The following is a 27562-nucleotide window of genomic DNA, read 5'->3' as shown; positions in this document are numbered from 1 at the left end:
GGTTGGACGAGCTTGCCATTGATTGCCAATGAATTTTTTCCCCTTTCTTATAGCGCCAAACTGTTGACCTGTAAAAATAGTACAATAATATCTCACAAAATACAGTGAGTTCCGAGAACGTAAGTCCCGAGAAGGTTAAGTGTTTAGGCAAGACTTTTCCAAAATACAGACGAATCTCGTGTAAGGAAGTAAATAATGGGGAGATTTAATAAGTAAAAACTATGACAAGTTTGCTCGTAAAAAATTCCCTTTTCTGTCCTTTGAGTTCTTCTTCTATTTATAGTTGCCTTGAATCGATAACGTGGGGTGATCAATCCCACGTCTCTGACGATTACCACTTCGGCTTCTTTATGTTTGTGCGTTTAGTGGGTAGTTATTCTTCGTGCTTTCCGTGGTCGTAACCGTCGAAGTGAGCATTTTGCTTTGTTTATTTACACGTGTTTGATTTGTTTTGACTAGTCTTTGACCTATCAGCTTATCTTCTCTATGAAGTCTGCTCGGTAGGGGCCGTTCTTGACTTATGAACGAATTGTTCTTTATCTTTCGTGAGTTCTCGGGCCTATTTAACTCGAACTCTAGTCTGGATTCCTTTTGTTCTCGGCGTTCCGAGGACCCGTTTGGCTTTTTCGGATTATTTGAGTAACAATGATAATATATCATAATAAAACCGAAAAATATTGGCGATGTTTCTCTATTTGTTAACCATTTCACTCATGATTAATTGTTTGATATTTCGTGAGTTATTGCAATGTTATATTACTTTAATCAGCCTTTTTTCTTTCTAGTAGAACATGGTAATTGATTCTAATTAACTGTAAATATTCTTTAAATCTCTCGGCTGATTAACTTTAGGAGGAACTCAACAGATAAAAATTACAGCTTATAAGATTTGAATGAATATATCGTCACCGGGCTTTAACTACAGTATCCTTTCATTTATTTTTCGTTTTTGGCAAAGATATCGATCCATTTATTTATATGATAAAGCATTTCGTTTTTTTTTTCTTTTTTGTGATAAAATTTCCATATCCTTTTCGAGAATATATATATATATATATATACATATATATATATATATATATATATAAATTGTTAAGTTTCCAGATTTTGACTATGTATCCATATTATTTGATACGATAACATTGTGAAGAGTATCAAGCATAGCATTCATATATGATCAAAAGCATATAATTTATTTCGTATTATTAATTTATAGTATGCCAAATATAATCAATTAAGTGTACAATGAATTCAATGCAACCGTTCCCATTATGTAATCCAATCCACGCCCTATAAATACACCATACAAACACCAGATAAGAAGCACAAAATAGCTCTTTCACTAATTTGTAATTCTCAATTCTCACATCAACAATGGTTCTCCGAATTTCCCTTCTTGTTGTGATCCTGTTGTATGCTAGTGGATTAAGCCACGGTGCTCCGCTTGAGAAAATAAGGGTCACAATAACAAACGATATTAGCCCTAACACAACGCTGACAGTTCACTGCAAGTCCAAAGACGACGATCTTGGGCCCCACATCCTCAAAAAGGGACAGTCATACTGGTTCAAGTTCAGAGTGAACTTCTTTCAGACGACTCACTTTTTCTGTAACTTCTGGTGGAAATCACCGGAGGGAAAAATTGAAAGCAAGTGGTTCGACATCTTCAATGCCAGAGACAAGGCCGGTCCAGATACGTGTGCGAACTGTGAATGGATTGCCAAGGAAAATTCCGTTTGCCATTACAGACGCTGGACAAAGAATTACAACTGTTTCCCCTATAAAAAAGCCAAATCTGCCGTTCAAGTCAGTTATGGTTTGATTTTATAAGAGAGTTTGTTCGATATAGGAATGATGTTGTATGTGCTACAATATTGTATGACGAGTCTCAGAATTGTCGTTCAATAAAATTTTAGGGGATAAAAGAAGTGTTTAAAATATGCTCTCCAAAGGATTTTACCATTATAAATCTAAATAATTGGCTAGACACAAGTCTTTAAATTTCTCTCCGTAAATTCTATGTTATATTTATTTTCTAGAAAGCTTTTTTTACTACTAAATACAATCTAAAATCCTAAAAGACCCAAGACTTCTCAACCTGAAATAAATTTATTATTTATGAAATATATTGACAGTTGTATATATGTATCATCGAGCTTTCTAATTTTTGTTCCTTTATTAAACAATTTCTTACAAAAAAACATTTTTACATATATAATGAGAAAAACCTAATATTTTCATACATCTTCATTTATGAATTTAAGTGCGTTTCAAAAAAATTGTTTATTTGTTTCACAAATATCGATTAAAAATAACGGGTATGATACATTATCTTTTAATTTTTTTTTTTTCGTGTGTATGATCTGATCAATGCCGGCGAAATTCGGGGAAAATCGGCGGCGGCGTCGCTGTCGGAGCAAAAACGGCCGGCGAAGATGTATATTGTCGTTTCGTCGTTAAATGTCGTTCGATGTTCGGCGAAATGACATGCAGTTCGATCAAAAAAATGATCGCTCATTTTCGGTAGTTTTAATGAACAAAAAGCATTTATTTTCGTGGGGTTTCGAAGACAGTCGGGAGAAACGAAAGTCGATATGTCGTTTTTTTTTTGCCAAATCTGAAGCTTTCTCCTGGATTTGCAGAACAACAATGGTGTTGGTGTGGTTAGCGGGTGAGAAGGAAGAAGAATATGGGCCCACCACATTCAATCAGACGTTTTAAATGCATGCTACAAATATTTTAGTTTTTTTTTTTTATTATTTTAATGTTTGATATTGAGAAACATAATAAAGAGAGAGAGTTTTAAAATTGATTGGACGTGCACGGAGGAGTGTGTCAGTGTAATGTTATCAAAAGAAAAAAAAGACAAGTATATCTTCGATTATTTTTTTCATTTCTTGATATATGTTATATGCATAGCTATAAATATATACGTAAAGGACAAGTATTTGACAGTTTTTTATACCCCACCACACATAGATTTATATATATATATATATATATATATATACACTAGTACAATTGATAGCATCAGGTGCGACAAAATTGATTGGACGTGCACGGAGGAGTGTGTCAGTGTAATGTTATCAAAAGTCGCACCTGAAAGCATCAATGTCGCACTTGAAAGTATCATCAGGTGCGAATTTAGATGCGACAAAGTCGCATCTGAAAGTCCGCACCTGATGATTTTAGGTGCGACTTGTCGCACCTGATGATTTTAGGTGCGACATTTTAGGTGCGACTTCTCGCACCTAAATATCCTCGAAAATAAGATATTAAAGCGGGAATTATAGTATCAGATGCGACTAGTCGCATCTGATACCATCGCGGGAAAAGTATCAGATGCGACTAGTCGCATCTGATAGTAATTCCACGCTTAATATTTTGGCGGGTTACAGTACAATCAGATGCGACTAGTCGCATCTGATACTTTTCCCGCGAAGGTATCAGATGCGACTAGTCGCATCTGATTGTCTGTAGTTTTTTTTTTAAATGCTGATTCTAATAGAATCAGCCTATTAATTATTTAAAAATTATAATTTTAAAAATTATTTAAGAATTAATTAAATAAGTTTTTTGTTAAATTAAATAAATAATTTGAATAATATTAATTAGAATAATTATATAAATAATTTAATAGAAATTCTAATATTAAATTCATAAAATTTGATAATTTACGTTCAATAAATTAAAAAAATTACAATCTATTCTTTTTGTTTCTCTTTTTCACTCGAAGTCTTCCAATTCTGGAATGCACGGCCTCCTCTTCCGCCAGATCTTCCTCGTGCGCCTTGGCGGCCTGGTGCGCTGGCGCTCGAATGATGTCGCTGAAATTCTATCGAACCTGGCGTCTGATCAGCATTTGGCATTGAAGCGGATGGCGGCGTCTGAACATTCGGCATTGTAGTGGATGACGGCGTCTGAACATTCGGCATTGAAGCGGATGGCGGCGTCTGAACATTCGGCATTAAAGCTGATGGCGGCGTCGTCCTAGGGTGCAGCATCACGGGGGATGTCTGCATGGGAGACGGATGCTGCTGTGTGTAGGCAAAGAACTGTCGCTGAAACGTCTCCATCTAAGCTCGTTGCTCACGCCTCATCTCTTCCATTGCAGCCTGTTGTGCGGCCAACGCTGCTTGTAGCTCGCTAACCACTGGATCTGGAACGCGCCTTGATGAAGAACCTGAGGACGAGCTGTCGTCCTGAGCCTGAGCCAAGAGATACGAGGATCGAGGGATCGAGGGACCTATCCCGACATACCAATCTCGACGTTGCCCGAGAACAGTATCCATCGCGTACTGCTCCGCCTGGTCTATGTCAAACGTTTGGCCTGACTCCGCTGCTTGTCGCTGCATATCCTCGACTTGAGTCATAATTCGCGCCTTCAAACTTACGTTCAAATGTCGATGAGCCAAAAAAGAAATCGACCCTTGTGTGGATCCTTGTATGTTATTTTGAGCTCGGATTGAATAAGTTGGGAGTTTTTAGACTAATTAATTCGAAACTCTACCGAAATTTCGGCAGAGTTTCCCCTATTATACTGACAAACCAAAAACCTGCAAAATTATTTAAAAACATACACAAACCGTCCAGAACTATCGTATAAATTAGCTCAGCCCTAAACCGAACCTCCGTGGTTCGATCACAACATTTATAAATGAAAAACCGAAATAAACAAAATATCACAAACTATCAAAACATGTCACAAACTATCAAAGCATGTCACAAAACTATTTTTCTTATTTAAATTACAATTTCATTAATTACATGTTAAATCAACTACACAAACTTATCACAAATTAATTAACTAATTATAAACTAAGCAACATAAATGTAATTATTAAACTAATTACAATTTCTAGGTAATAATATTTTACTTACAATTAATCTAAATTCATTAAAAGTCAAAAAACATGTCAAAAAACAATTAAAACATGTCAAAAAACAATAAAAACTTAATTTTAACCTAATATAAACTAATCACATTATTAAACATGTGAAATTATCATATTAATACTAACTAATTTACAATCAATTTAAACTTTTAACCTAAACTAATAGAATTATTAAACTTAACCAAATTACTTAACATGTTAAATTAATTTTCAAATTAATACTAATTAAGTTACACATTAAATTAAACTAATCCAACTAAAATTACTTAACACAATATACAATACTATAATATATACATACAAACACACACATATATATATATACATATATTATTACACATATATACATATATTAATTAGTAATGTATATACATATATATACTTAAACAGGAAAAAAAAATAAAAACACTAACCTTGCGTCGGAGATTCAGCAGGGACGGCAGAGACGGTGAGGTCCGGTGGCTGAGGCGCTGTCGGAGATGGAGCAGCGACGGCGGCGGAGCCGGCGCAGCTCCGGCTGATGAAACAGAGAAAATAAGTGAGAGAAAGACAGAGCCAGAGATAGAGTGAGAGAGAGAGAGAGAGAGAGAGAGAGAGAGAGAGAGAGAGAGAGATAACCTGGTGGTCCGGTGACTGAGGATGTCGGAGCGGGAGCTTGTGGTGGTCCGGTGGCCGGCTGAGGCAGTGGAACCTGAGACGGGCGCTTGTGGTGGTCCGGTGGTGGTCGGCGAAGTGTTCTTAGGCGAAGGAATAGTCGGAGAAGAGAGGGACGGAGGAGATGGATGTGGAGTCGGTAATGAGTTTACAACCGGAGAAGAGAAGTTCGTAGAGGTTCTGAGGATCCCTGTTGAGGGTTATTGTGTCATGCGCGGGTCGCTTCGCAGCCAGTCGGCTGTGGTACCTCGCGTTCTTCGCCTTTAGTTGGCGGATACTCTCCTCCAGCTCCATGATGCGGTTGTCCCTGCTGTCAGGAGATGGAGATGGTGAGCGGGTCGAGCTCTCTTCGTGGAGCGACTCTTCGTCACCATGAGCTCGGGAGCGCAAGAAGTATTTCTTGGTCCCAGCGACGTTTTCGGGGTTGTTCACGCCCTCAGAAGGTACAGGTGGTTGGTTACTCATCGTTTCTCAAGTTCGAGAAGGTTGAGTTCGCAGAAGAAAAGAAGAAGATGAACAGAAGGGATTTCGGGCTGAATAGGTCGGGAAGTCCCCTCCTTCTAGCGCCAAAATGTTGTCGCACGAAAATGAACAACTATTTAAAACCTCGGTTCGATCCAAGGCCGGACCAAGTGATCGCACCCGGGCCAAGAGTGGGAACCCGATAGTCTCGAGCTAGGGTTTTCTCCGATCAACCCGCCTCTCGGGAGAGGTAGGGGGTGAGGAGGAGGAGTGACCGTGCCTTGGTTGTCGGCTGCCTACGTACCCGTGCGTGGGATCAGGTCAGAACGTAGTTCAAGCGTGTGATACGCAGTATGAGGCGCAGAGCCTTGATGGAGAAGCGTACTCGACGAAGGAGACGGGGCGCGAGGAGTCCTCGGCGGCGTCTCAGGACTTCGGAGATCGCGAGCGCGAGAGAGAATGTGTGTTTTCTCTCTTTTGGAGACGTGGAAGACTCTAAGTCAAGAGTTCCTTGTTGTGGCGGAGATTCCGGACGCGTAGGCGATTCCTAGTCGGAAATGCCGGACGCGTAGGCGATTTCTTGTCAGAAATGGCGGACGCGTCTAGGGTGCTAGACGCGTAGGCGATTTTCAGTCGAAAACCGTTAGAGCACTCGTGGGCTCAAGATTAATCGCTCGATCAAGAGAGGCGGCACTCGGGAGTCCCCGGAAAGCGCTTCAGAATCTCCGAGAGCGAGAAATCGTGGAGAATCCGCTTCAGGCCAAGGATGGCATCTAGAGAAGCGGAGAGAAGTCTCAAGTTCCTTGAGAAAGAATGGGATGGCTTTCCCCTCAATGGGAGGGGGTATTTATAGGTGTTTGGGGGCCTTAGGAGGCTCCTTTTTCGTCCATGTGGGACTAGGAACGCGCGTGGCATTAATTGGAGGCGCACGGCGCGCGCGGCGCACAAAGAGCGGCGCACAACGCGCGGCGCGCGGCGCGCGGCGCAGGGGGCGCGGCGCGCGGGTCATCTAGCGCGGCGCGCGGGTCTTTGGACGCGGCGCAGGATGCGCGGCGCATGGAGCGCGCGGCGCGGGCGCGTCTTGGCGCGGCGCGCGGTCTGCCTGACGCGGCGCGCGGCCTGTCTGGCGCGGCGCGCAGGCTGCTGTGCTTGGTTGGCCGGCGCGGCTGCGCGCGCGGCGCACGGCCCGTTTCGTCGGGCTCTTGCGAGCCTTTGAATACCATTCTTGCCACATGAAATATGAAGGTTTCCATTTGACGAGAGTGACTCGACTCGAGGAGCAAAGCTCGACTCGAGGAGACTGACTCAAGGCTCAACTCGAGGAGCGAAGCTCGACTCGAGGAGACTGACTCAAGGCTCAACCCAAGGAGCGAAGCTCAACTCGGGGAGCCGACTCAAGTCTCAACTCGAGGGGCTAGGCTCGACTCAAAGAGTCAAGAGTTTGGGCGAAGGCTTGAAGACTTGCCGCTCTTCAGGACCTCCGGCCTGACCATCGGCCCTTTGAGCGACGTGCCTTCTTGGCGTCTCGGGTTTTCCGAAAATGACCGACAACATACCAAGACACACTTCTAGGTACTGTTGTTTTTTTTTTTTTTTTTTTTTTTTTATATATTTGTTTAATTATGTCCTTCCTTTGTCATTGTGGAAATAGGAGGTGGACTTGTTGCTGAACGACGGAAGCAAACACATCAATGTGACGGGATAGAGAAAGAGTGACACACTACCGCAGAGAGTCGAGAAAAGTCGAAAGAGAAGTCGACGATGTTTGCTTATGAGTCTCGCTTTGGCAAAGACATCAACTCAACATGTGTTTTTTTCTCGTTTTTTATTTAAATTAATAATAAAGAAAAAAGAGTTGTATTAGTAAGGGCTAGAGTTTCTTTCATGCTTATATTGAATGAGTTGGATCCTAAGAAATACTTGTACCCAGTGAGTAGCCTGGGTTTTGTCAGACATGTGCTGTATTGTTTCTTAAGTACAGTCAATAACACGAGGCAATTTTTTTTTTGTAGTGTGAGATCCACGAGTTATTGGCGTTGGTTTACTATGACAGCGTACAGAACGTGGTGCCATTTTTTGATCAACGGTTTTATACGGCTTCTTTGAACCACCTCCGATGGACGTGGAGACCGCTTGGAACGAAACGCATAGCACGTCCGTGCCCACAAATTTTCACAAGGCAAGATATCTCATCTCTTGTTTTTTTTTCGAAGACTCAATTGTAAGAGCAATAATTGTTTGTTACAGGAGTGGATGTACTTTCTGAACAAAGGGTCTACTATACGTGTTCAGTACACTATCTAGTCTCAAACTTCTGCGCCTCTCTTGCTCACAATTGCCAAAGGTGATTAAGTTCGAAATACCAGAACTAGAAAGTTATGGCCACATGACTAAGTGCTCTGAGCCATGAAAATTTTGCTTCTTTTTCTTTATTTGGGTTGAATTCAGCAGGTAGAGAAAGCCTGGCTGAGTGGATAAATGACCCTTCCTATCCAAACACAACACTGTCATGGAATATAATCTACGGTAAGAATTACTGGGAAAACATTTCTTCAGTATATAGAGTTTGTCCGATTTTCTATCAACTGCTTGTTTAGACTCTCTTCACAGGAAGCGGTAAGATCGAACAAGAAATTACGTCTTCCTCCGCTTACTACATAGCGGTTGGGAATTTAAACTCCGAGGAAGTCGAGGTAGCTTCGTAAATCTACCATCTATCATCGCCATGGAAATAACATCTCATCTTTTTTTTTTTGGAACGACGGTGATGGTATACAGGTTGAGCTCAAGTTCGCAATGAAGTCTTTTGTGTACAACACAAGCCAAGCGTATTACCGCTGTTTACTTGGCAAGCACGTGTGTAGTGTTAAACTTTCTCTTCTCCGCTCAAAAACAGCTCTACTAACTTCTGCTCCTCATAACAAGGTAAACATGAAGCTCTTTTCTCGTTTTACCACTCGATGCAAGTCCGAACATGTGCCATTTTTCCTCTAGGACTCTCCTATGGATGATGACCAGTATGTCAAGCTGTATTATGGACCATAATGGCTCACTTATCTAATCGGATCAGGTAAAGTTTTCTTTAAATTGACCTAGCTTGTACCGATTGACCTATCTAATTGCCTTGATTTCGGTCTTGCAGGCTCGCTGATCGTGGTCCTGTTGGCCTTCAAATTTTGTGACGCGGGAGGGTTTCGGTCGGATGACGTGGCACCGGAGAGAGATCCGTTGCTCATACTAAAAGACGACGATACGTCAAGTTGGGGCTCGTCTTACGATTATGTTTCCGGCGAAGAAGAGGATTGCTTGGACGGCAAGGCAGCGGTGGACGGGGAAAACTACGGAAACTACGATGCCAATCGTCACCGGCTCTATGTTATTTGCTTCGATTCCCAGAGAGACTGTTTCTTTCTTCCTTGCGGACATTGCGCAGCCTGCTTTACTTGCGGAACAAGGTATCCATCAGTCAGTTGCTATATATTTTTTTTTAAAGAAAAATTGGTCAGTATTTGAATTGGTTATATGGAATATATTGTGAACGCATGTTAGCACAGGAGTCTGGTTTTTGCCCCATTCGCCGTAGGAAGATGAAGAAAGTGAGAAAGATTTTTACAGTCTAAGATTGTCTCCGTAACGCTCCACCATGAAGCAATTTTTTTTTTTAGTGCATGTAATAATATCATAAGACAAATGAGTTGTATTTAGATTTCCAGGGTTGATTAAATTTGTTTTTGAGATACAGAAGACCATGTTCCATAAGCAATGCACTCTATTAATTTTTAATTTCTTATTTGTATTGAATCACGATCGTAAAGCATTTGTACATCTTTTTTTTTTTTTTTTTTTTTTTTTTTTCAGGCTTCAATGTTGAGACGGTAGAATACAAGAACATTAGCTTAACAGTTTGGGATGTTGGAGGTCAGGACAAGGTATGGACATTTTTTTGTGTTTTTTTAATTTTTTTTTCTTTTGGATATTTGGTTTTTTATTTTTCTTTGTTGATTAAAGTTTGGTATTGAATTTGGGATCTAGGTTTCACATGTATTGTTCAGTTCAACTTGAACCTATTCAATTTGGAGACAACGAAATTATAAAATTGTTAGTGATTTTGCTGATTAAACTCGTGTATGTGTTGAATCATTTGGTATACTTGGAAATTGGTGATGGGGTTTTGACTGAGGTCAAGCATGCGCAGTTGGAGCATGATGTCTCATGCTTGGACATAAATCCAATTGGTTATGATCCAAATTGTAGCTTCGTATACAGTTTCGCTACATTCCTATATCGGAGTCTGAATTTATTCAAGAAGGGTTCGGTGAAAGAATTAGGATCTTCATCTCAATCCATAGGTACTTTCTACTTACCTACCTTTTTATTTTCTCTAGGCACTCGATGACGCTTAGATATTTAATTTCTAATATATGCAAAAATATCTCCAGGCGTATTGGCTATGATAATCGACGATGAAGACGATACAAATGAGATCTTTCGAGAGGTTGTTTCTGTCACTTCCAAAGCTCTCAAGTCCCAGCCTAAGACGTTGAAGGTATTATTGCAACATTTGTGACATAACTGTTTACTGATTACAACTACAACAACCACGTGCGAAGCACGTGTTTCAGACTAGTATATATATATATATATATATATATATATATATATATATATATATTTAAAATTAATAGTTATGATTATTTTGTTATAACTTTTATATACATGTGTAGAGCATTCGATAGCTTTGTCGGTAACAAGAAGTTTTCATGGAAAATTCCAAAGGTATATATATGCACAATTAAACTAGTATATCCATTACTATATATTTCAATCTAACATATTTTTTACAGGTACCGAAACAACCTTCGACAATTGAATGTGGCTATTTTGTTTCAATGATGATGAAAAACATTGTTGAAACTCGAGATTTTCATAAATGTTTGCAAGAGGTATGTACACATTTAAATACACATATTCAATACGTATATATATTGTTTCACTCACAAACAACTCGTTTTTATATATTATTAGTTTGAAAAGTTGAAGAGTTATACGGATGAGGCAATAGATGCGTATCGAGAAGAATGGTACAAAATGGTGTTAAACTTTATGGACACGGAAGTCAAATCGTCAAATGTGAATGTAAAGTGAGTGTGTTTCCGGTGCATGAACATTCCTTTACATGGTTTGATATGTTTCGGTTTAAATATACGGTACAAAGTACGAATAATAGAATTTGATTTTGAAATTATTGAATGGATTATTAAAAATTCGTATTGGTATGTTTAGGTTCGGATTTTGGAATATATATATATTGAAACTGCGTGCATGAATTTTTTGTAATATTCAAATTTTTATATATTTAAAAAAAAATTACATTAGACAGCGTTTGTAAATAAACGTCTTAAAAAGATGGCACTTTTGAAAAGAATAGACAGCGTTTGTATATAAACGCTGTGAAAACTTCTTACCCGCCATGAAGACACGTGGATGCCACGTTGGAAAAGAATAGACAGCGCTTATATACAAACGCTGTGAAAAACATTAGACAGTGCTTATATACAAACGCCGTGAAAACATTTTCGCCCAAATTCTTACGTGGCTCCTACGTGCCACCACTTTAGACAGCGTTTATTTTAGGCGCCGTGAAATACTTTTATCCTCATGCGATACAACAGCGTGCAAAAAACGCCTTCAATCATATTTCACAGCGTTTAAAAAACGCTGTTAATCAATGTTTTTGTAGTAGTATATGGCTATTTTGCAAAAGTCATAGTTTGAATTGGATATTTCATATCATTTTTCCAATTTAAAAATATAAATAGTGGTACATATTTTATTATATTTTGTTATAAGATTTTTGTCGATATATCCGTCGATAATCGATATATCATCGATATATCACCGATATAATCGGTAGTCGGTATTAAAATTGTTATAGAATATCCGTTGATATATCCGTAAATACTCGATATATCCATAAAATAAGAACCTCGGTATGGGTATCTGTATCGATATTTTTTACATTGGGTATACTCAATGTAATTGTACAACTATAAAGAATATAAGATTGACTAGTTTTCAAAAATTAGTGTCATAATTAATGAAAAATTGATGCCCACCGTTTGCTTAATCAAACACATTATTTGTGTGAAAAATGTGAAAATGGAAAAGTCCCATGGGAAAGGGAAATAGACAAATGAGTGACCTTAATTATATAATCTGTGTTTGCGCAATAGTTTTGGTCCCCAATCACCCAATTTTGTAGCGTGGCTGGGCTCTAGGCAAGCCCAAATCAACCACATGTCACTACTACAAATTTGGTTTTCTGATGTGCATGACTATCAGGTGCGACTAGTCGCATCTAAAAGTCGCATCTAAATAACTTTTAGATGCGACTAGTCGCATCGGATAGTCAATCAGATGCCGAAAAAATTCGCTCAAATTGTCTTTTGATTTTGACAATCCGATGCGACTAGTCGCACCTGAAAATATGTTGAAACTTTCAGGTGCGACTCTATCGCATCAGATAGTTTTAAATGTTTAGGCGGACCTCATCTCCCCCTCTTTTATTTCATTAATCTAACGTGGCGAATGCAATTTTTATTTTTTTTTAATTATAATCCGGTGCGACTAGTCGCATCGGTAGAGGTATCAGGTACGACTAGTCGCACCTGAAGAGTTATCAGGTGCGATTAAGTCGCACCTGATTATTAGGGTTTGTTTAAAAACCCAGGTCGACTCTTCTTCTCCGTAGCCACTGAAACTTGTTTGTAAAATCGATTTTCTCTCTCCCTCTCTGTGGACTTCTCTTCTCCGGTTGTAAACTCATTATCCGACTCCACATCCATCTCCTTCGTCCCTCTCTTCTCCGACTATTCCTTCGCCTAAGAACACTTCGCCGACCACCACAAGCGGCCGTCTCAGGTTCCGCTGCGTCAGCCGGCCACCGGACCACCATAAGCTCCCGCTCCGACATCCTCAGTCACCGGACCACCAGGTTATCTCTCTCTCTCTCTCTCTAGCTCTCTCTTTCTCTCACTAATTTTCTCTGTTTCATCAGTCGGAGCTGCGCCAGCTCCGCCACCATCTCTGCCGTCGCTGCTCCATCTCCGTCAGCGCCTTGATAAGTGAGATTCATTCACACTTATCTATGACTCTTAGATAAGAATCGAAGCTTGTTCTTAATGTTTTTGATATTATTTTGTAGTTTTTATTGCCTTTTCAGGTTTGAGAGAGTATGAGAAGGTGGTGGTGCGAAAACGGGCTGAATCGGAGCTAAATCGAGCAAGTTATGGTCATTTGAAGTCAAGTCAACAAAAGTCAACGGCGGTCAACAAGAGGTCAGCGTTTCAAGGCTGGCGCGCCGCGCCTATTGAATGGAGCGCCGCGCCCTGGTGGCTAAATTTACACCCGAGAGCTCGAGCGGCCAACGCGCAAGAGAGGCGCGGCGCGCCTTCAGAAATTCAAGAGTGGCGCGGCGCGCCTGTTATGTGGCGCGCCGCGCCAGGTGCTTTTTTAGAATTCTTGGAGCTCGTCTTTTAAATCATTTTTGGCCCTTGGATCTCATCCAAGGGCCCATATTTGCTCCGAAAACCTCTCCTAAACCCTCATATACACTTCTTCAAAGAAGAAAAAGGAGGCTTTAGCATAGAACATTTTTTACTTTTGTTTTGAAAACTTGAGAGAGAAAGTGAGAGAGAGAAAGCTAGGGTTTGACACTCATTTTGTGCTTGAGCTTGGGAGTGAAGAAGAAGAAGGAGAAGTGACAACCTCCATCATCCTCATCACCTCCATTTGTTCACCCTTAACTCTATCTCTTTTATTTATTGTTCTTTATTTATTTACTCTACTTATTGCTTGTTAGACATATTTTAAGCTTTCAAGCATTCTATTTGAGTTTTTGTTGACTACTTTTATCTATTGAGCATTGAATATTGTGATTACTTTATTGTGTTATCTAAGTGGAATATTGAAGTACTGCTTGAGTTAATGAAAGTTTTGTTTGGTTGTTGAGATTAGCATTCAATGTCTTGTTTCTTTATTGTTTTGTTTCTTTTACTTATTTCAATTTTACTTTGTTTATTCTTAATTATGAGTAGCTAAATAGATTTGGGGTGCGATGTAGTTGAGTAGTTGAGTTGGTTGGTCAATCATTTGGATTAGATTGGTGCTTCATGGTTGGGTTGAGAGTGAAATTCTATGGGTATGGGTGTGTGTTAGTGCTAACTAGAGTAGCTACCTAGTTAGTGAATCTTAGACAAGTTTAGACGCCGAGAGGTAATAAACGAGTGAGCTCGACCCATCCCATCGTTAACCTTCCTAGAGCTATAGAAAGACTAGGGGGTAGTTGTAGTTGATTGAAATCCCGGGCTAAATGCGGTTTTGTGCTTTAATAGAACCCAAACCGAGAGGTGTAAGTTCGACACATAGCTAGATTCGTCAAGACTCGAGAGAGATTAGTGAATGTTATACGAGGGATTGAGACTAAGTTTTAACACTCTAAACCCGAGCTTAGAATCGTATCTTGACCGACCGACTCGATGAAATAACAAAATCGTGCCCCTTCCTTTTAACTTGTGCTTAAATATTGTTTTCACTTTTGTTTACATTTCATCTTGTTCTCAAAACAATCAAAAACCCCCATTTTTCATTTTCCATAACTCGAAAAAGAAAGCTAGTGAGTTCGCTTCGGAAATAGTCTAGAGTCCTTGTGGGATCGATATCCGTGATTTTGCACTCTATTACTTGACGACACGTTCGCTTGCGTCGTGTAGAATTTTTCTTTAGTTAAAAAAATTCACATCAAGTTTTTGGCGCCGTTTCCGGGGACTACGGTTCTATTTTCGATTGAATTATCTAGTTTAATTTTTGAGTTTGCTTGTTATTATTGTGCTTATTGTGTGCCTCTTATGTTTTAAAGGTGCATGCGACGACGTAAACCTCCGCTCATTCCTATCAATCACGAGATCGAACGGACTTGCCGACGGAACCGAGCGGAGGCAAGGCGAGCCGCCATGGAAGGAGGCAATGAAGCACAACATCGTGCTCTTCGAAACGGAGAACAAGTGGAAGAACGAAGGACCATACTCGACTATGGTCAACCCACTTTTGACGAGCATCAATCAGCGATACGAATTCCGGAGATGGAAGGGAACCCGAATTTCGAGATTAAAATCTCGATCATTCACATGGTGCAAAACAATCAATTCGCCGGTTTCCCCTCCGAAGATCCGCAAGACCACATCAACAATTTCTTGCGGATTTGCAACACGTTCAACCTCCCTCATTTGTCCAAAGAAGCCGTGTGCCTCCGACTTTTCCCGTTCTCCATCCGAGACCGTGCACATGGGTGGTTATCCTCGCTTGCTCCGGGTTCGATCACCACATGGGATGACTTGTGCTCGAAGTTCATTTCACGATTCTTCACTTTTGAGAAGATGACCCGGAGGAGAAACGAAATCCATAACTTTGGACAATTCGACGGAGAGTCCCTCTACGAAGCGTGGGCTCGCTTCAAGGACATGATTCGGAAGTGTCCGGGCCACGGTATAGCGGACTGGGTACAACTACAAACCTTCTATAACGGGCTTACGGCCTCGACTCAAGACCAAGTCAACACCGCATCGGGAGGCTCACTTCTCGACAACACCACCACCGATGCATTTGCACTACTCGAGAAGATGGCCCAAGTGAACGATCAATGCCCGGTCGAGAGGAGAATTGCCGCGAGAGAGCCTATAACTCCGGAGATGGAGCTCCTCAAATCGTTGACAATTGAGGTAGCCAAACTCGCGAAGACCGTCCACGGAAAAGAAGCGGCGAAGGCGGTGGAGGTGTCTCACCACAAGTGTGGTTTGTGTGCGGGTCCTCACCCGACGGACGAATGTGGCGAGATAGAAGAGTCTAAGTTTGTGGGAAACCACAACAATCGTCCCACTTACCAAAACACGGGGAATTATTACACGGGAGCGAGGAACAATCATCCAAACTTCTCGTGGAGAAATCCTCAAGACCAAGTGGCAATGCAACCGGCTCCACCTCAACACCAACAACCACACCTTCCACCACATCATCAACAACATCAACACCCACCGCCTCAACAACACCATCAACAACACCATGGGAGCTCACAATACCGGAATAATCCTCCTCCTCAAGACAAGAGACCGAATCTTGAAGAATTAATTGCCCAAATGGCAATTGAAAACACCAAGTTCATGACGAACACCACGGCCGCACTCGAACGCCAAGAAGCGGTCCTTAAAAGCAACTCGGCCCAAATAAGAACTCTTGAAGTTCAAATGGGTCACTTCGCTAAAGCCATGAGCGAGAGACCGCAAGGGTCCCTTCCAAGCAATACCGATGTCAACCCCCGATCACAATGTAACGCCATCACTTTGAGAAGTGGTAATGTGGTTGACAACTCGACCGAGAGCCAAGAGAAAAAGAAAGGAAAGGCGCATGTAGACGAGTCTTCACCGACGGATCAAGCTTCACCGACGCGACTTCCGATTGCTCCACCAACCACCAAGGTTCCCGTTCAAGTCCAGTTCCCTCAACGCCTCAAGAAAAACAACATCGACAAGCAATTTGGTAAGTTTCTTGACATCTTCAAGAAACTAGAGATCAATATACCATTTGCCGATGCGATAGAGCAAATGCCGAAATACGCGAAATTCCTAAAGGAGATCATTTCCCACAAGAGACGGATAAGCGAAGAGTGCGATACTATCGCTCTCACCGAGGAGTGTAGTGCGATTATCCAACGGAGGCTACCCACGAACTTGAAAGATCCGGGGAGCTTCACCGTTCCTTGTGATATTGGAGGCTCGAATCTGTTGTCAATGATGCCCACAAGAAGAGTAGTAGTGTCCATTTATGTACATTTGATGTCATATAGTCTTACGAAGACTCTTGCTTGTAATTGCTCATTCATTATTAATAAAGTTGAAACGTTCATTCATTCTTTCTTTGTTTGAAGCTTTATGATAAAACCATAGTCTTTTAGTCCATAAACAAACTTAACAACTTACGAAGAGACAAATGTAGATTTGCATGAACAAACTCTTCGTAGTTTGCTTAAAACGATATATTCGCAATCTTAGGGTCAAAGGACTATTGACCTCAGTATGATTGTTAGAAGAATCTATGATGTCTGGTTATGAGGCATTGAGAGTTGGGGACTCTATAGTTCTTCTAGGTATCTTCCGAAGGTACTTAATTGACCAGTGCACTTCTAGAGACAATATAAGAACAAACCATTTAACCTCTTATGTCTCGAAGTCACTATGTATGAATTGCATCATGCTTACCTTAATCCTGAAATGAGACATGCCATTTCACACCTTAGTATTCTCATTTGAGAAAGTCAAAGTTCGGACTCACTATGTGATTCCGAACAAGGCCTATTGGTGAAGTACTAAGTTGTGAGTCTGTCATGAGTAACTTTGTGAAGTTCTCATAGATATGGAATTCATGTACAAGATTGCTGAAATGCAATGTATGTCACCTCATGCTTTGTTCCTTGGAGTGTGAATAAATGAACTGGCCAGTGTCCAAATTGAGTCCTGACTCTTTTGGATGAAACAATGTGACTTGTTAGCTCCTCGTCAATACATTGTTTCTAACTTATTCACAAGCGACAAAGGAGTTGAGGAAATAACAGCTAGAAGGGTAAAATGGTAATTTAGTAAATCCCGACTAGCTGATGACATTCATGAAGGGTAGCATAGATAATATTCAGTGGATCCGCTCATCATAATTAGGTCGAATTCTTGAGTAGAAAATAAATTCATTTGAACCGAGAGATTTTCAGTGTCAGCTCTTTAGTGGAGTCAGTTGGCATTAAGCTAAACTTGGAAAAGGTTTGTGAACTTTTGAGTCCAAGTGTTTAGCTCAAGCTTTGTTCATTTGGGTCCATGAGGTCACTGTCACGAATCACATCGATAGGAATAGTTAAACTGGAAGCTAAGTCAAAACAAGAACGAAAATAGTTAAAAGGGTATTTTTGTCTTTTGAGACAAAGGATGAAATGAATGTCAATAAATTTTTTGACAAGTTCATTTGATGACTTAATGTCACTCGGCCATGACTTGATCATTGGGCCTTGTGAATTAATTTCATTTCATAAGAATTTTATTGAAAATTCTTAATGGGCCTTTTTCATGTTGTCATGAACAAATGGAAAAGCTTCTAGAAGGTCTTTCTAAAGCATAATAGGCGCCCACTACCCAAAGAGAAAGAGAGTTCCTTTTGTGCATTAATGTATGAAGATACTTGCCAAAAGAAAAAGAGGAAACAAATTTCCTATTCAAGGCAATGGGAATTTCGACCAAGACAAGTCAAGGGAGAAGAAAAATAAAAGAGGAAACAAATCCAAGGTGTCATGAAGGCTTATGTGGCCGTGTGACTTGGATAGGAATGGGAAATAAAGGGTTGCTCATAAAGGCTTGGAAAATAAGAGGAAACTACTTCTTTCCAAGGCCAACCCTTCTCCTATAAATAGGACCCTCATTCCCCTCATTTTCCACATAAGTTAGAGATTGAGAGCTTCTCTCTCTAGACCTTGTGGTGGCCGAAATCCTCTCTCTCTCTCTTTCTATTTTATTTTCGATTTTTCTTGTTTTGGCACCTAGGTCCTCACTCGACCTAGCGTTTAGCTCTGCGACTTCGAGACTCGTTCTTAAGTCGTAGTGTTTAAAAGTGCCCACTCACTGATTCCTTCTTTTCGAGTGATTTAGTGATAGAAACTTTCGTGGTTGCTCGAGGTGCCGAGGAAAGAAAGAGAGATGTGCTGCGAGGGGAGACGAGCGTTGCAACTTTCCAAAAGCTTCTACAAGGTTCAAGCTTCAAGAAAGGTTAGTAACTTTAATAGCTCATATTAGTTTTTATTTACATGTACATGCTCTTGTCTAGGTTAGTAAAAACTAGTTTTACTTTAAAAGAAAATTTTTAAAATTCCGCCGCTTAACGAAGCGTTAAACTTTTTCTCAAACCCTAGATCGATTCCAACAAATGGTATCAGAGCTATGGTCAAAGGAATGCATGTGCATGTTTTTAAAATTATGAGCTTGAAAATCGTTTTCGAAAGTTTACTAATTTTGTGACAAGTTAGAATTGTTATCTTAGATTTTTTTTAATTTATTGCTCTTGCCTTTAAATTAAAAAGCATGTTGATTTTCTATGAGTTTGGGATGTTTTTAAAACACATTAGAATCAGTTCTAAAAGTTTTTAATTTTTTATATTGAAAAACGTGTTTTAAAGGTTTGAGAATTTTCGAGTAAAATTTTGTGACTAGTTTTGATATCTTGCTAGTTTCTTATTTTTACTTGAATCGTTTTATGCATGTTGTTATTTCTTTTATTCTATGTTATTACCTTGCTAATAAAACACATATAAAAGCTTTAAACAACATCTTAAAACGTTCCGTTACACTTGATTCTTTTTCGCACCTAAATAGGACCAAGCTTTAATTTATTTCTTTTTCTTCGAGCTGGAGTAAACCCGCATTAAAAGTGGCATAACTCTCTTCTCAGAAATCTAAATTTAATGATTCTTAAATAAAATTAAAGCTCTGTCTGTCCTCTGTCCAATGCCACCGGTTTCGGCTGAAAAGGACATCGGAGCCGCCAGATATGGCGATTTTACTCCGAGGTGCGCGGCTGTCTGAAACTCCAGTTTTTTAGAAATCCGGATTTTCAAACCCCACTACCATGAGTTATAGAACTCTAATGAGAAAACTTTCTTGAGCAAAAATGTTTTTCATATGATTATAAACATGATGTGTAAGATTAAAATGTTTTGATTTTTGAAAGTTTAATTGAAATTGAATTTTTACAAAACTAGTTTGAATTTTGAAAAACCGTTTTCACTTTCAAACTTGAAAATATTTTGTCATCCAAATCAAATAAGTTTTCAAAATGTTTTCAAAACTATATCTATATCACATATGTTCAAAATCTATATGCTCTTGAAATTTTGAGTGGGAGGTCTCCTTGTAGACACGCCGAAAAATAAAAAGATGTGTAATCTCAAACTTTCAAGTGTTCGAGTGAGTTGAAGTTCACACTTCCCTCACGCACTTTCCCGAAATAGAAAATAGGAAAAGATCGAGTATGTACCTTGTGCCTTTATGCACTAATACTGCTCTGAACATGTCGATCTAGGATTCTCTTCTAGTTGTCCGCTCTGTCGCTCTCTAACTAGGAAATTTGTTTCCGAACTTATAAGAGTCGATGAACCAACGCCAAAAACTAAGTGGGAGGGTTATATTCGTTGTTTGTAACCCGCGATCCCCAACACTAGTGAAAGATGCAATAACGTGGGACTAAGAGCCGCTCTTGCGACCCTCACTTAAATGTGAGTACTCCAAGGCGTTATTGCTTCGATCATTGCTCAATGAGCTACGTCCGAGAGTGATGCAATGATGGCAAGGCCTCCCCTTGGGGGATTGTTTTTCAAAGCTGATCTTTTGGACTAAGTGGTTGGTTGCACACTTAGGCTCAATCCCTAGTATCCTCCCTTGAGGCTCTGCGAAAGGATGTGAGTGATCAAACCAATTTACAAGGTGGCTAGTCAAAATAGATGTATTGACATCTTGGCTTAGCATTAATGATGTGTCATTTACTTATAAATGGAGATATTTTGCGGCCTTCTCTTGAGGGAGTAAATTATCGTTTGGTTTATAACACCTTTGGATTTTACAAAAGTCTTAATAAAACTTAAATCCTAAACCAAAGACTAATCATAAACTTGTTTCAACTTATATAGGCAATATGTCTCTCAACCATCTCTCTATCTTTCTTTCCTCGATCAAACTCGAAAACGAAAACTACGTAGATTCGAAACGTAACCTCGACATAATACCTACCGTTAACAAGCACAAATGGGTACTCACCACCCCGTGTCCTGCTCTGACGAATGATGATTCAACTCAAGAGGACAATGACGCCTTAGCGGCCTGGCTTCGATCTGATGAGATTGTGAGGTGCTATATCTTGGCATCTATGAACAATATGCTGAAAGAGCAACATCGTGACTTCGAGACTGCCACTGACATGCTCTACAATCTCCTTGAGATGTTTGGAGGGCAAAGGCGTCAAGCAAGGCAACAAGCAGTCCGACAGTTTATGAACTGTCATATGAAGGCTAGGACTCCTGTTAGAGACTTTATGATACTGATCATTAGTTTTCTAAATAAGATGGAAATCCTAGGATCTGAGATTGATGGGAAGAATATTATAGATATGATCTTAGAAACTCTCCCCGCATCTCTTGATACCTCCAAGATGAACTACTCCATTAACAAGCTAGAGTACACTGTTACCAAGCTTATGGAGGAACTTCACACTGCTGTAGGTCTCACTAAGAGAAAGAGGAATCAAGGAGAGGCACATGCTACTGAGCAAAATGCCTCCGCCTCTGGAACTGTGAAGAGACCTTACAAGGCCGATAAAAAGAACTGTCCCGCCTATCTCAAAGCAAAGGAACATAGTATTGTACTAGTTACTGAAGCATGCTTAGTAGCTGATAATGTATCAACGTGGATTCTTGACTCCACTGCTACTAACCATATTTGTTGTTCCTTGAATGGTTTCAAGAAAACCAAAAGCTTAGAGGAAGGCGAGTTCTGTTTCAAATGGGGTGATGGGAGCCTGGTGTCTGCAAAGGCTGTGGGATCCGTGACGCTGTCTTTTGAAGACCGCACTTTAAACTTGAATAATGTTTATTTTGTTCCTACCTTTGGGAAGAACTTAATATCCGTTGCTCGTCTTCGTGAGCAAGATTATTGTTTAAAGTTCATTAAGAATGGAATTCGTATTTCGTTTCCTGATAATTCTTTTGTCACTGATGCATGTATGAAGAATGCTCCTTTTTACATATATCCCACTCAACCTTCTCTTTTAGACACCGAAATAGATAACGATCTAATTAAGGAGCCAAAGAGGATCAAACTTTCTGAATCCTCCGATCTAACAAAATCAACATACCTATGGCACTTAAGACTTGGTCATATCAGTCTAGATAGGATTAAGAGACTTGTGAGGGATGGTCCACTCCAAGCCTCTGCAATAGGCTCACTACCTACTTGTGAATCCTGTATAGAAGGAAAAATGACTAAGCGACCTTTCTCCGATAAGGGTCGAAGAGCCACTGAGTTGTTGGAACTAATACATTCTGATGTATGTGGTCCGCTCAACCAACAGGCACGTGGAGGATACGAATACTTCGTTACCTTCACTGATGATTACTCAAGATATGGGTTTGTCTATTTGCTTAAACACAAATCCGAGACCTTTAACGTATTTAAGGTCTTTAGGGATTTAGTGGAAAAGCAAACTGGCAAAGTGATCAAAACCCTTCGATCTGATCGAGGTGGTGAGTATATGTCTGGAGAGTTCGATGACTTTCTTAAAGAAGAGGGTATCGCTTCTCAGCTTACCGCACCTGGCACGCCTCAACAAAACGGAGTGTCAGAGAGAAGAAACCGAACTCTTATGGAGATGGTTAGATCAATGATGAGTTACTCATCACTCCCGCTTTCCTTTTGGGGATATGCCCTCGAAACAGCCGCCTACATTCTGAACCAAGTTCCGTCCAAGACGGTTCCTGGTACTCCTTATGAACGATGGACTGGCCGTAAAGTGAATCTTGGCCGCATCCGAATTTGGGGTTGCCCTGCACACGTGCTGAGGCAACAGACTAGCAAGTTGGCTAGTAGGTCAGAATTGTGCCTGTTTGTAGGATATCCGAAGGAAACCAAAGGTTTTACTTTCTATAGTCCCGAGGACGATAAGACTTTCGTTAGCACGAATGCTCGTTTCCTTGAGGAGGACTTTATGAAGGATGCGAAACCTAGAAGCAAAATTGTGCTTGAAGAAAAGTTGGGTGAGGAAGCTTCTACCTCATCTGTAAGAACTGTTCTTACCCCAACTGAAACACAACCTAACTCATCAGAATCTCGTCAAGTAGTACTTAGACGTAGTGGGAGGGCTACTCAAAAGCCTGACAGGTACATGTCTTATGGAGACTCTCTTGTAGCCGTCTCCGACATGGATGACCCTGTTTCCTATAGCCAAGCAATGGCTTGTTCTGAATCAAACCTTTGGCTTGACGCCATGAAAGTTGAGATGCACTCGATGTATGTCAACAAAGTCTGGAAACTTGTAGACCTTCCTGAAGGGATTAAACCCATAGGGTGTAAGTGGATATACAAGAAGAAAAGGGGTCCTGATGGGAACGACGAGACGTTCAAAGCACGACTTGTGGCAAAGGGTTATACCCAACAAGAAGGGATTGACTATGAAGAAACCTTCTCGCCAGTCGCGATGCTTAAATCCATCCGCATACTCCTATCCATAGCTGCAGCTCTCGACTATGAGATCTGGCAAATGGATGTCAAGACAGCCTTTCTGAATGGCAATCTTGACGAGCGCATTTACATGGCTCAACCAGACGGTTTCGTGGATAAAGGTCAAGAGACCAAGGTTTGTGAGTTGCTTAAATCCATTTATGGACTAAAGCAAGCATCTAGGTCATGGAATATTAGATTCGATGAAACTGTAAAGAGCTTCGGCTTTGAACAGTCAATAGATGAGCCTTGTGTTTACAAGTTAATACACGAAGGCAAAGTTGTGTTTCTGGTACTATATGTCGATGATATACTACTCATTGGTAATGACGTGGGTAAGTTATCTGAGGTTAAGGTCTGGCTAGCAAAGCAATTCGATATGAAGGATCTAGGAGAAGCCGCGTGCATTCTGGGGATCCAAATCTTTCGAGATAGGAAAAACCGGACCCTATCGCTCTCTCAAGCATCTTATATTGATAAGGTGATGGATCGCTTCTCGATGCAAGACTGCAAGAGGGGTCAAACACCCTTTAGGCATGTAGTTTCACTCTCTAAGGACCAGTCTCCCAAGACTGCACAAGAGATTGAAGACATGAGGAAAATTCCTTACGCCTCTGCCGTAGGAAGCCTCATGTATACCATGCTTTGCACTAGACCTGACATCTGTTTCGCCGTTGGCGTAGTTAGCCGTTTCCAATCTAACCCTGGACCCGAGCACTGGATTGCTGTTAAGCATGTTCTTAAGTATCTTCGAAGAACTAGGAACTTGATGCTTACATACTCAGGTACTGACCTGACTATGACGGGATATACTGACTCCGATTTTCAAGCGGATAAGGATTCCAGGAAATCCACTTCGGGATCTGTGTTCATCCTTAATGGTGGAGCTCTTGTGTGGAGAAGTATTAAGCAATCTTGCATTGCTGACTCCACAATGGAAGCAGAATATGTGGCTGCTTGTGAAGCATCCAAAGAGGCTGTATGGCTTAGAAAGTTCCTTAAGTATTTGGAAATTGTTCCAAACGTCGACGAGCCCATGACCCTTTATTGTGATAATAGTGGGGCTGTCGCTAACTCAAAGGAACCTAGAAGCCATAAGCGCTCTAAGCATATTGAGAGGAAATACCATTTGATTCGAGAGATCGCGCAACGCGGAGACGTGGAGGTGAAATAGATCTCTGGCAGATCCATTCACCAAGGCCCTAGCGAACAAGGTCTTCGACCAACTTCAAGAGGGATTAGGCATGTAGGACTACTCACATCTTCTTTGAGTCAAGTGGGAGTTTGTTGTCAATGATGCCCACAAGAAGAGTAGTAGTGTCCATTTATGTACATTTGATGTCATATAGTCTTACGAAGACTCTTGCTTGTAATTGCTCATTCATTATTAATAAAGTTGAAACGTTCATTCATTCTTTCTTTGTTTGAAGCTTTATGATAAAACCATAGTCTTTTAGTCCATAAACAAACTTAACAACTTACGAAGAGACAAATGTAGATTTGCATGAACAAACTCTTCGTAGTTTGCTTAAAACGATATATTCGCAATCTTAGGGTCAAAGGACTATTGACCTCAGTATGATTGTTAGAAGAATCTATGATGTCTGGTTATGAGGCATTGAGAGTTGGGGACTCTATAGTTCTTCTAGGTATCTTCCGAAGGTACTGAATTGACCAGTGCACTTCTAGAGACAATATAAGAACAAACCATTTAACCTCTTATGTCTCGAAGTCACTATGTATGAATTGCATCATGCTTACCTTAATCCTGAAATGAGACATGCCATTTCACACCTTAGTATTCTCATTTGAGAAAGTCAAAGTTCGGACTCACTATGTGATTCCGAACAAGGCCTATTGGTGAAGTACTAAGTTGTGAGTCTGTCATGAGTAACTTTGTGAAGTTCTCATAGATATGGAATTCATGTACAAGATTGCTGAAATGCAATGTATGTCACCTCATGCTTTGTTCCTTGGAGTGTGAATAAATGAACTGGCCAGTGTCCAAATTGAGTCCTGACTCTTTTGGATGAAACAATGTGACTTGTTAGCTCCTCGTCAATACATTGTTTCTAACTTATTCACAAGCGACAAAGGAGTTGAGGAAATAACAGCTAGAAGGGTAAAATGGTAATTTAGTAAATCCCGACTAGCTGATGACATTCATGAAGGGTAGCATAGATAATATTCAGTGGATCCGCTCATCATAATTAGGTCGAATTCTTGAGTAGAAAATAAATTCATTTGAACCGAGAGATTTTCAGTGTCAGCTCTTTAGTGGAGTCAGTTGGCATTAAGCTAAACTTGGAAAAGGTTTGTGAACTTTTGAGTCCAAGTGTTTAGCTCAAGCTTTGTTCATTTGGGTCCATGAGGTCACTGTCACGAATCACATCGATAGGAATAGTTAAACTGGAAGCTAAGTCAAAACAAGAACGAAAATAGTTAAAAGGGTATTTTTGTCTTTTGAGACAAAGGATGAAATGAATGTCAATAAACTTTTTGACAAGTTCATTTGATGACTTAATGTCACTCGGCCATGACTTGATCATTGGGCCTTGTGAATTAATTTCATTTCATAAGAATTTTATTGAAAATTCTTAATGGTCCTTTTTCATGTTGTCATGAACAAATGGAAAAGCTTCTAGAAGGCCTTTCTAAAGCATAATAGGCGCCCACTACCCAAAGAGAAAGAGAGTTCCTTTTGTGCATTAATGTATGAAGATACTTGCCAAAAGAAAAAGAGGAAACAAATTTCCTATTCAAGGCAATGGGAATTTCGACCAAGACAAGTCAAGGGAGAAGAAAAATAAAAGAGGAAACAAATCCAAGGTGTCATGAAGGCTTATGTGGCCGTGTGACTTGGATAGGAATGGGAAATAAAGGGTTGCTCATAAAGGCTTGGAAAATAAGAGGAAACTACTTCTTTCCAAGGCCAACCCTTCTCCTATAAATAGGACCCTCATTCCCCTCATTTTATTCATTCCACATAAGTTAGAGATTGAGAGCTTCTCTCTCTAGACCTTGTGGTGGCCGAAATCCTCTCTCTCTCTCTTTCTATTTTATTTTCGATTTTTCTTGTTTTGGCACCTAGGTCCTCACTCGACCTAGCGTTTAGCTCTGCGACTTCGAGACTCGTTCTTAAGTCGTAGTGTTTAAAAGTGCCCACTCACTGATTCCTTCTTTTCGAGTGATTTAGTGATAGAAACTTTCGTGGTTGCTCGAGGTGCCGAGGAAATAAAGAGAGACGTGCTGCGAGGGGAGACGAGCGTTGCAACTTTCCAAAAGCTTCTACAAGGTTCAAGCTTCAAGAAAGGTTAGTAACTTTAATAGCTCATATTAGTTTTTATTTACATGTACATGCTCTTGTCTAGGTTAGTAAAAACTAGTTTTACTTTAAAAGAAAATTTTTAAAATTCCGCCGCTTAACGAAGCGTTAAACTTTTTCTCAAACCCTAGATCGATTCCAACAGAATCTTGGGAGGGCGTTATGTGACTTGGGAGCTAGCATCAACTTGATGCTGTACTCAATCTTCCTCAAGCTTGGAATCGGAGAAATCAAACCGACTCGCATCACGCTTCAAATGGCGGACCGGTCAATCAAGTATCCTCGTGGAGTGATTGAAGATGTACTCGTCAAGGTGGATAAGTTCATCCTCCCCGCGGATTTTGTTGTGCTCGACATGAAGGAAGATAGGAACATTCCTATCATTTTGGGGAGACCTTTCTGTGCGACCGCCGGTGCTCTCATTGACGTGCAAAAAGGAGAGTTGAAGTTGCGAGTCAACGGCGAAGAGGCTCTTTTCAACGTTTTTGACTCGGTGAAGTACTCGAGAGCTAGCGATGACGTGTTCCGAGTCGATATGTGCAACTCCATCATCAACGATTATGCTCACCAATCCACCGACTCACTCGAGGTATGCCTTCTAAACTCAATGGATTTTGCTAATGAGTTGTTGAGATGTGAAGCTTTAGGTGAAGCAAATTACATGGATAGCTTTGAGCCAAACCGGAGGAAGTATTTTGAAAGTTTGGGAGAGAGACCACCACGAGTCCTTCCGTCCATCGAGAAGCCACCCGAGCTAGAGCTCAAGGAGTTGCCATCGCACCTCCGATATTCCTACCTAGGAGACGAGTCCACACTCCCGGTGATCATTTCTGCTCACTTGAGCAAAATGGAGGAAGAGAAACTCTTGGAGGTGTTGC

The 27562-nt window shown here is 40.5% G+C and overlaps 1 long non-coding RNA gene and 2 pseudogenes across 1 annotated transcript; all 3 read left to right on the top strand.

The window, feature by feature from the left end:
- The first annotated feature begins 1374 nt into the window (after positions 1-1374).
- Positions 1375-2675, top strand: LOC149393841 (S-protein homolog 29 pseudogene; annotated as a pseudogene).
- Positions 2676-5534: 2859 nt separating this feature from the next.
- LOC149393840 (E3 ubiquitin-protein ligase APD2-like) lies at positions 5535-9631 on the top strand (annotated as a pseudogene).
- Positions 9632-10703: 1072 nt separating this feature from the next.
- On the top strand, positions 10704-11304 carry LOC149393839 (uncharacterized). Its single transcript, XR_016299946.1, has 3 exons — positions 10704-10787; positions 10856-10954; positions 11037-11304. It is a non-coding gene; the product is annotated as an uncharacterized LOC149393839 (long non-coding RNA).
- Positions 11305-27562: the final 16258 nt, after the last annotated feature.

The sequence above is a fragment of the Urtica dioica genome, chromosome 6 (assembly GCF_054948205.1).
Source record: "Urtica dioica subsp. dioica isolate 48M chromosome 6, U.dioica_male_clone48M_v1_H2, whole genome shotgun sequence".
NCBI classification, from domain to species: domain Eukaryota; kingdom Viridiplantae; phylum Streptophyta; class Magnoliopsida; order Rosales; family Urticaceae; genus Urtica; species Urtica dioica.
The sequence above is the reverse complement of the archived record's forward strand: the minus strand, read 5'-3'. Positions and strand labels throughout refer to the sequence as shown.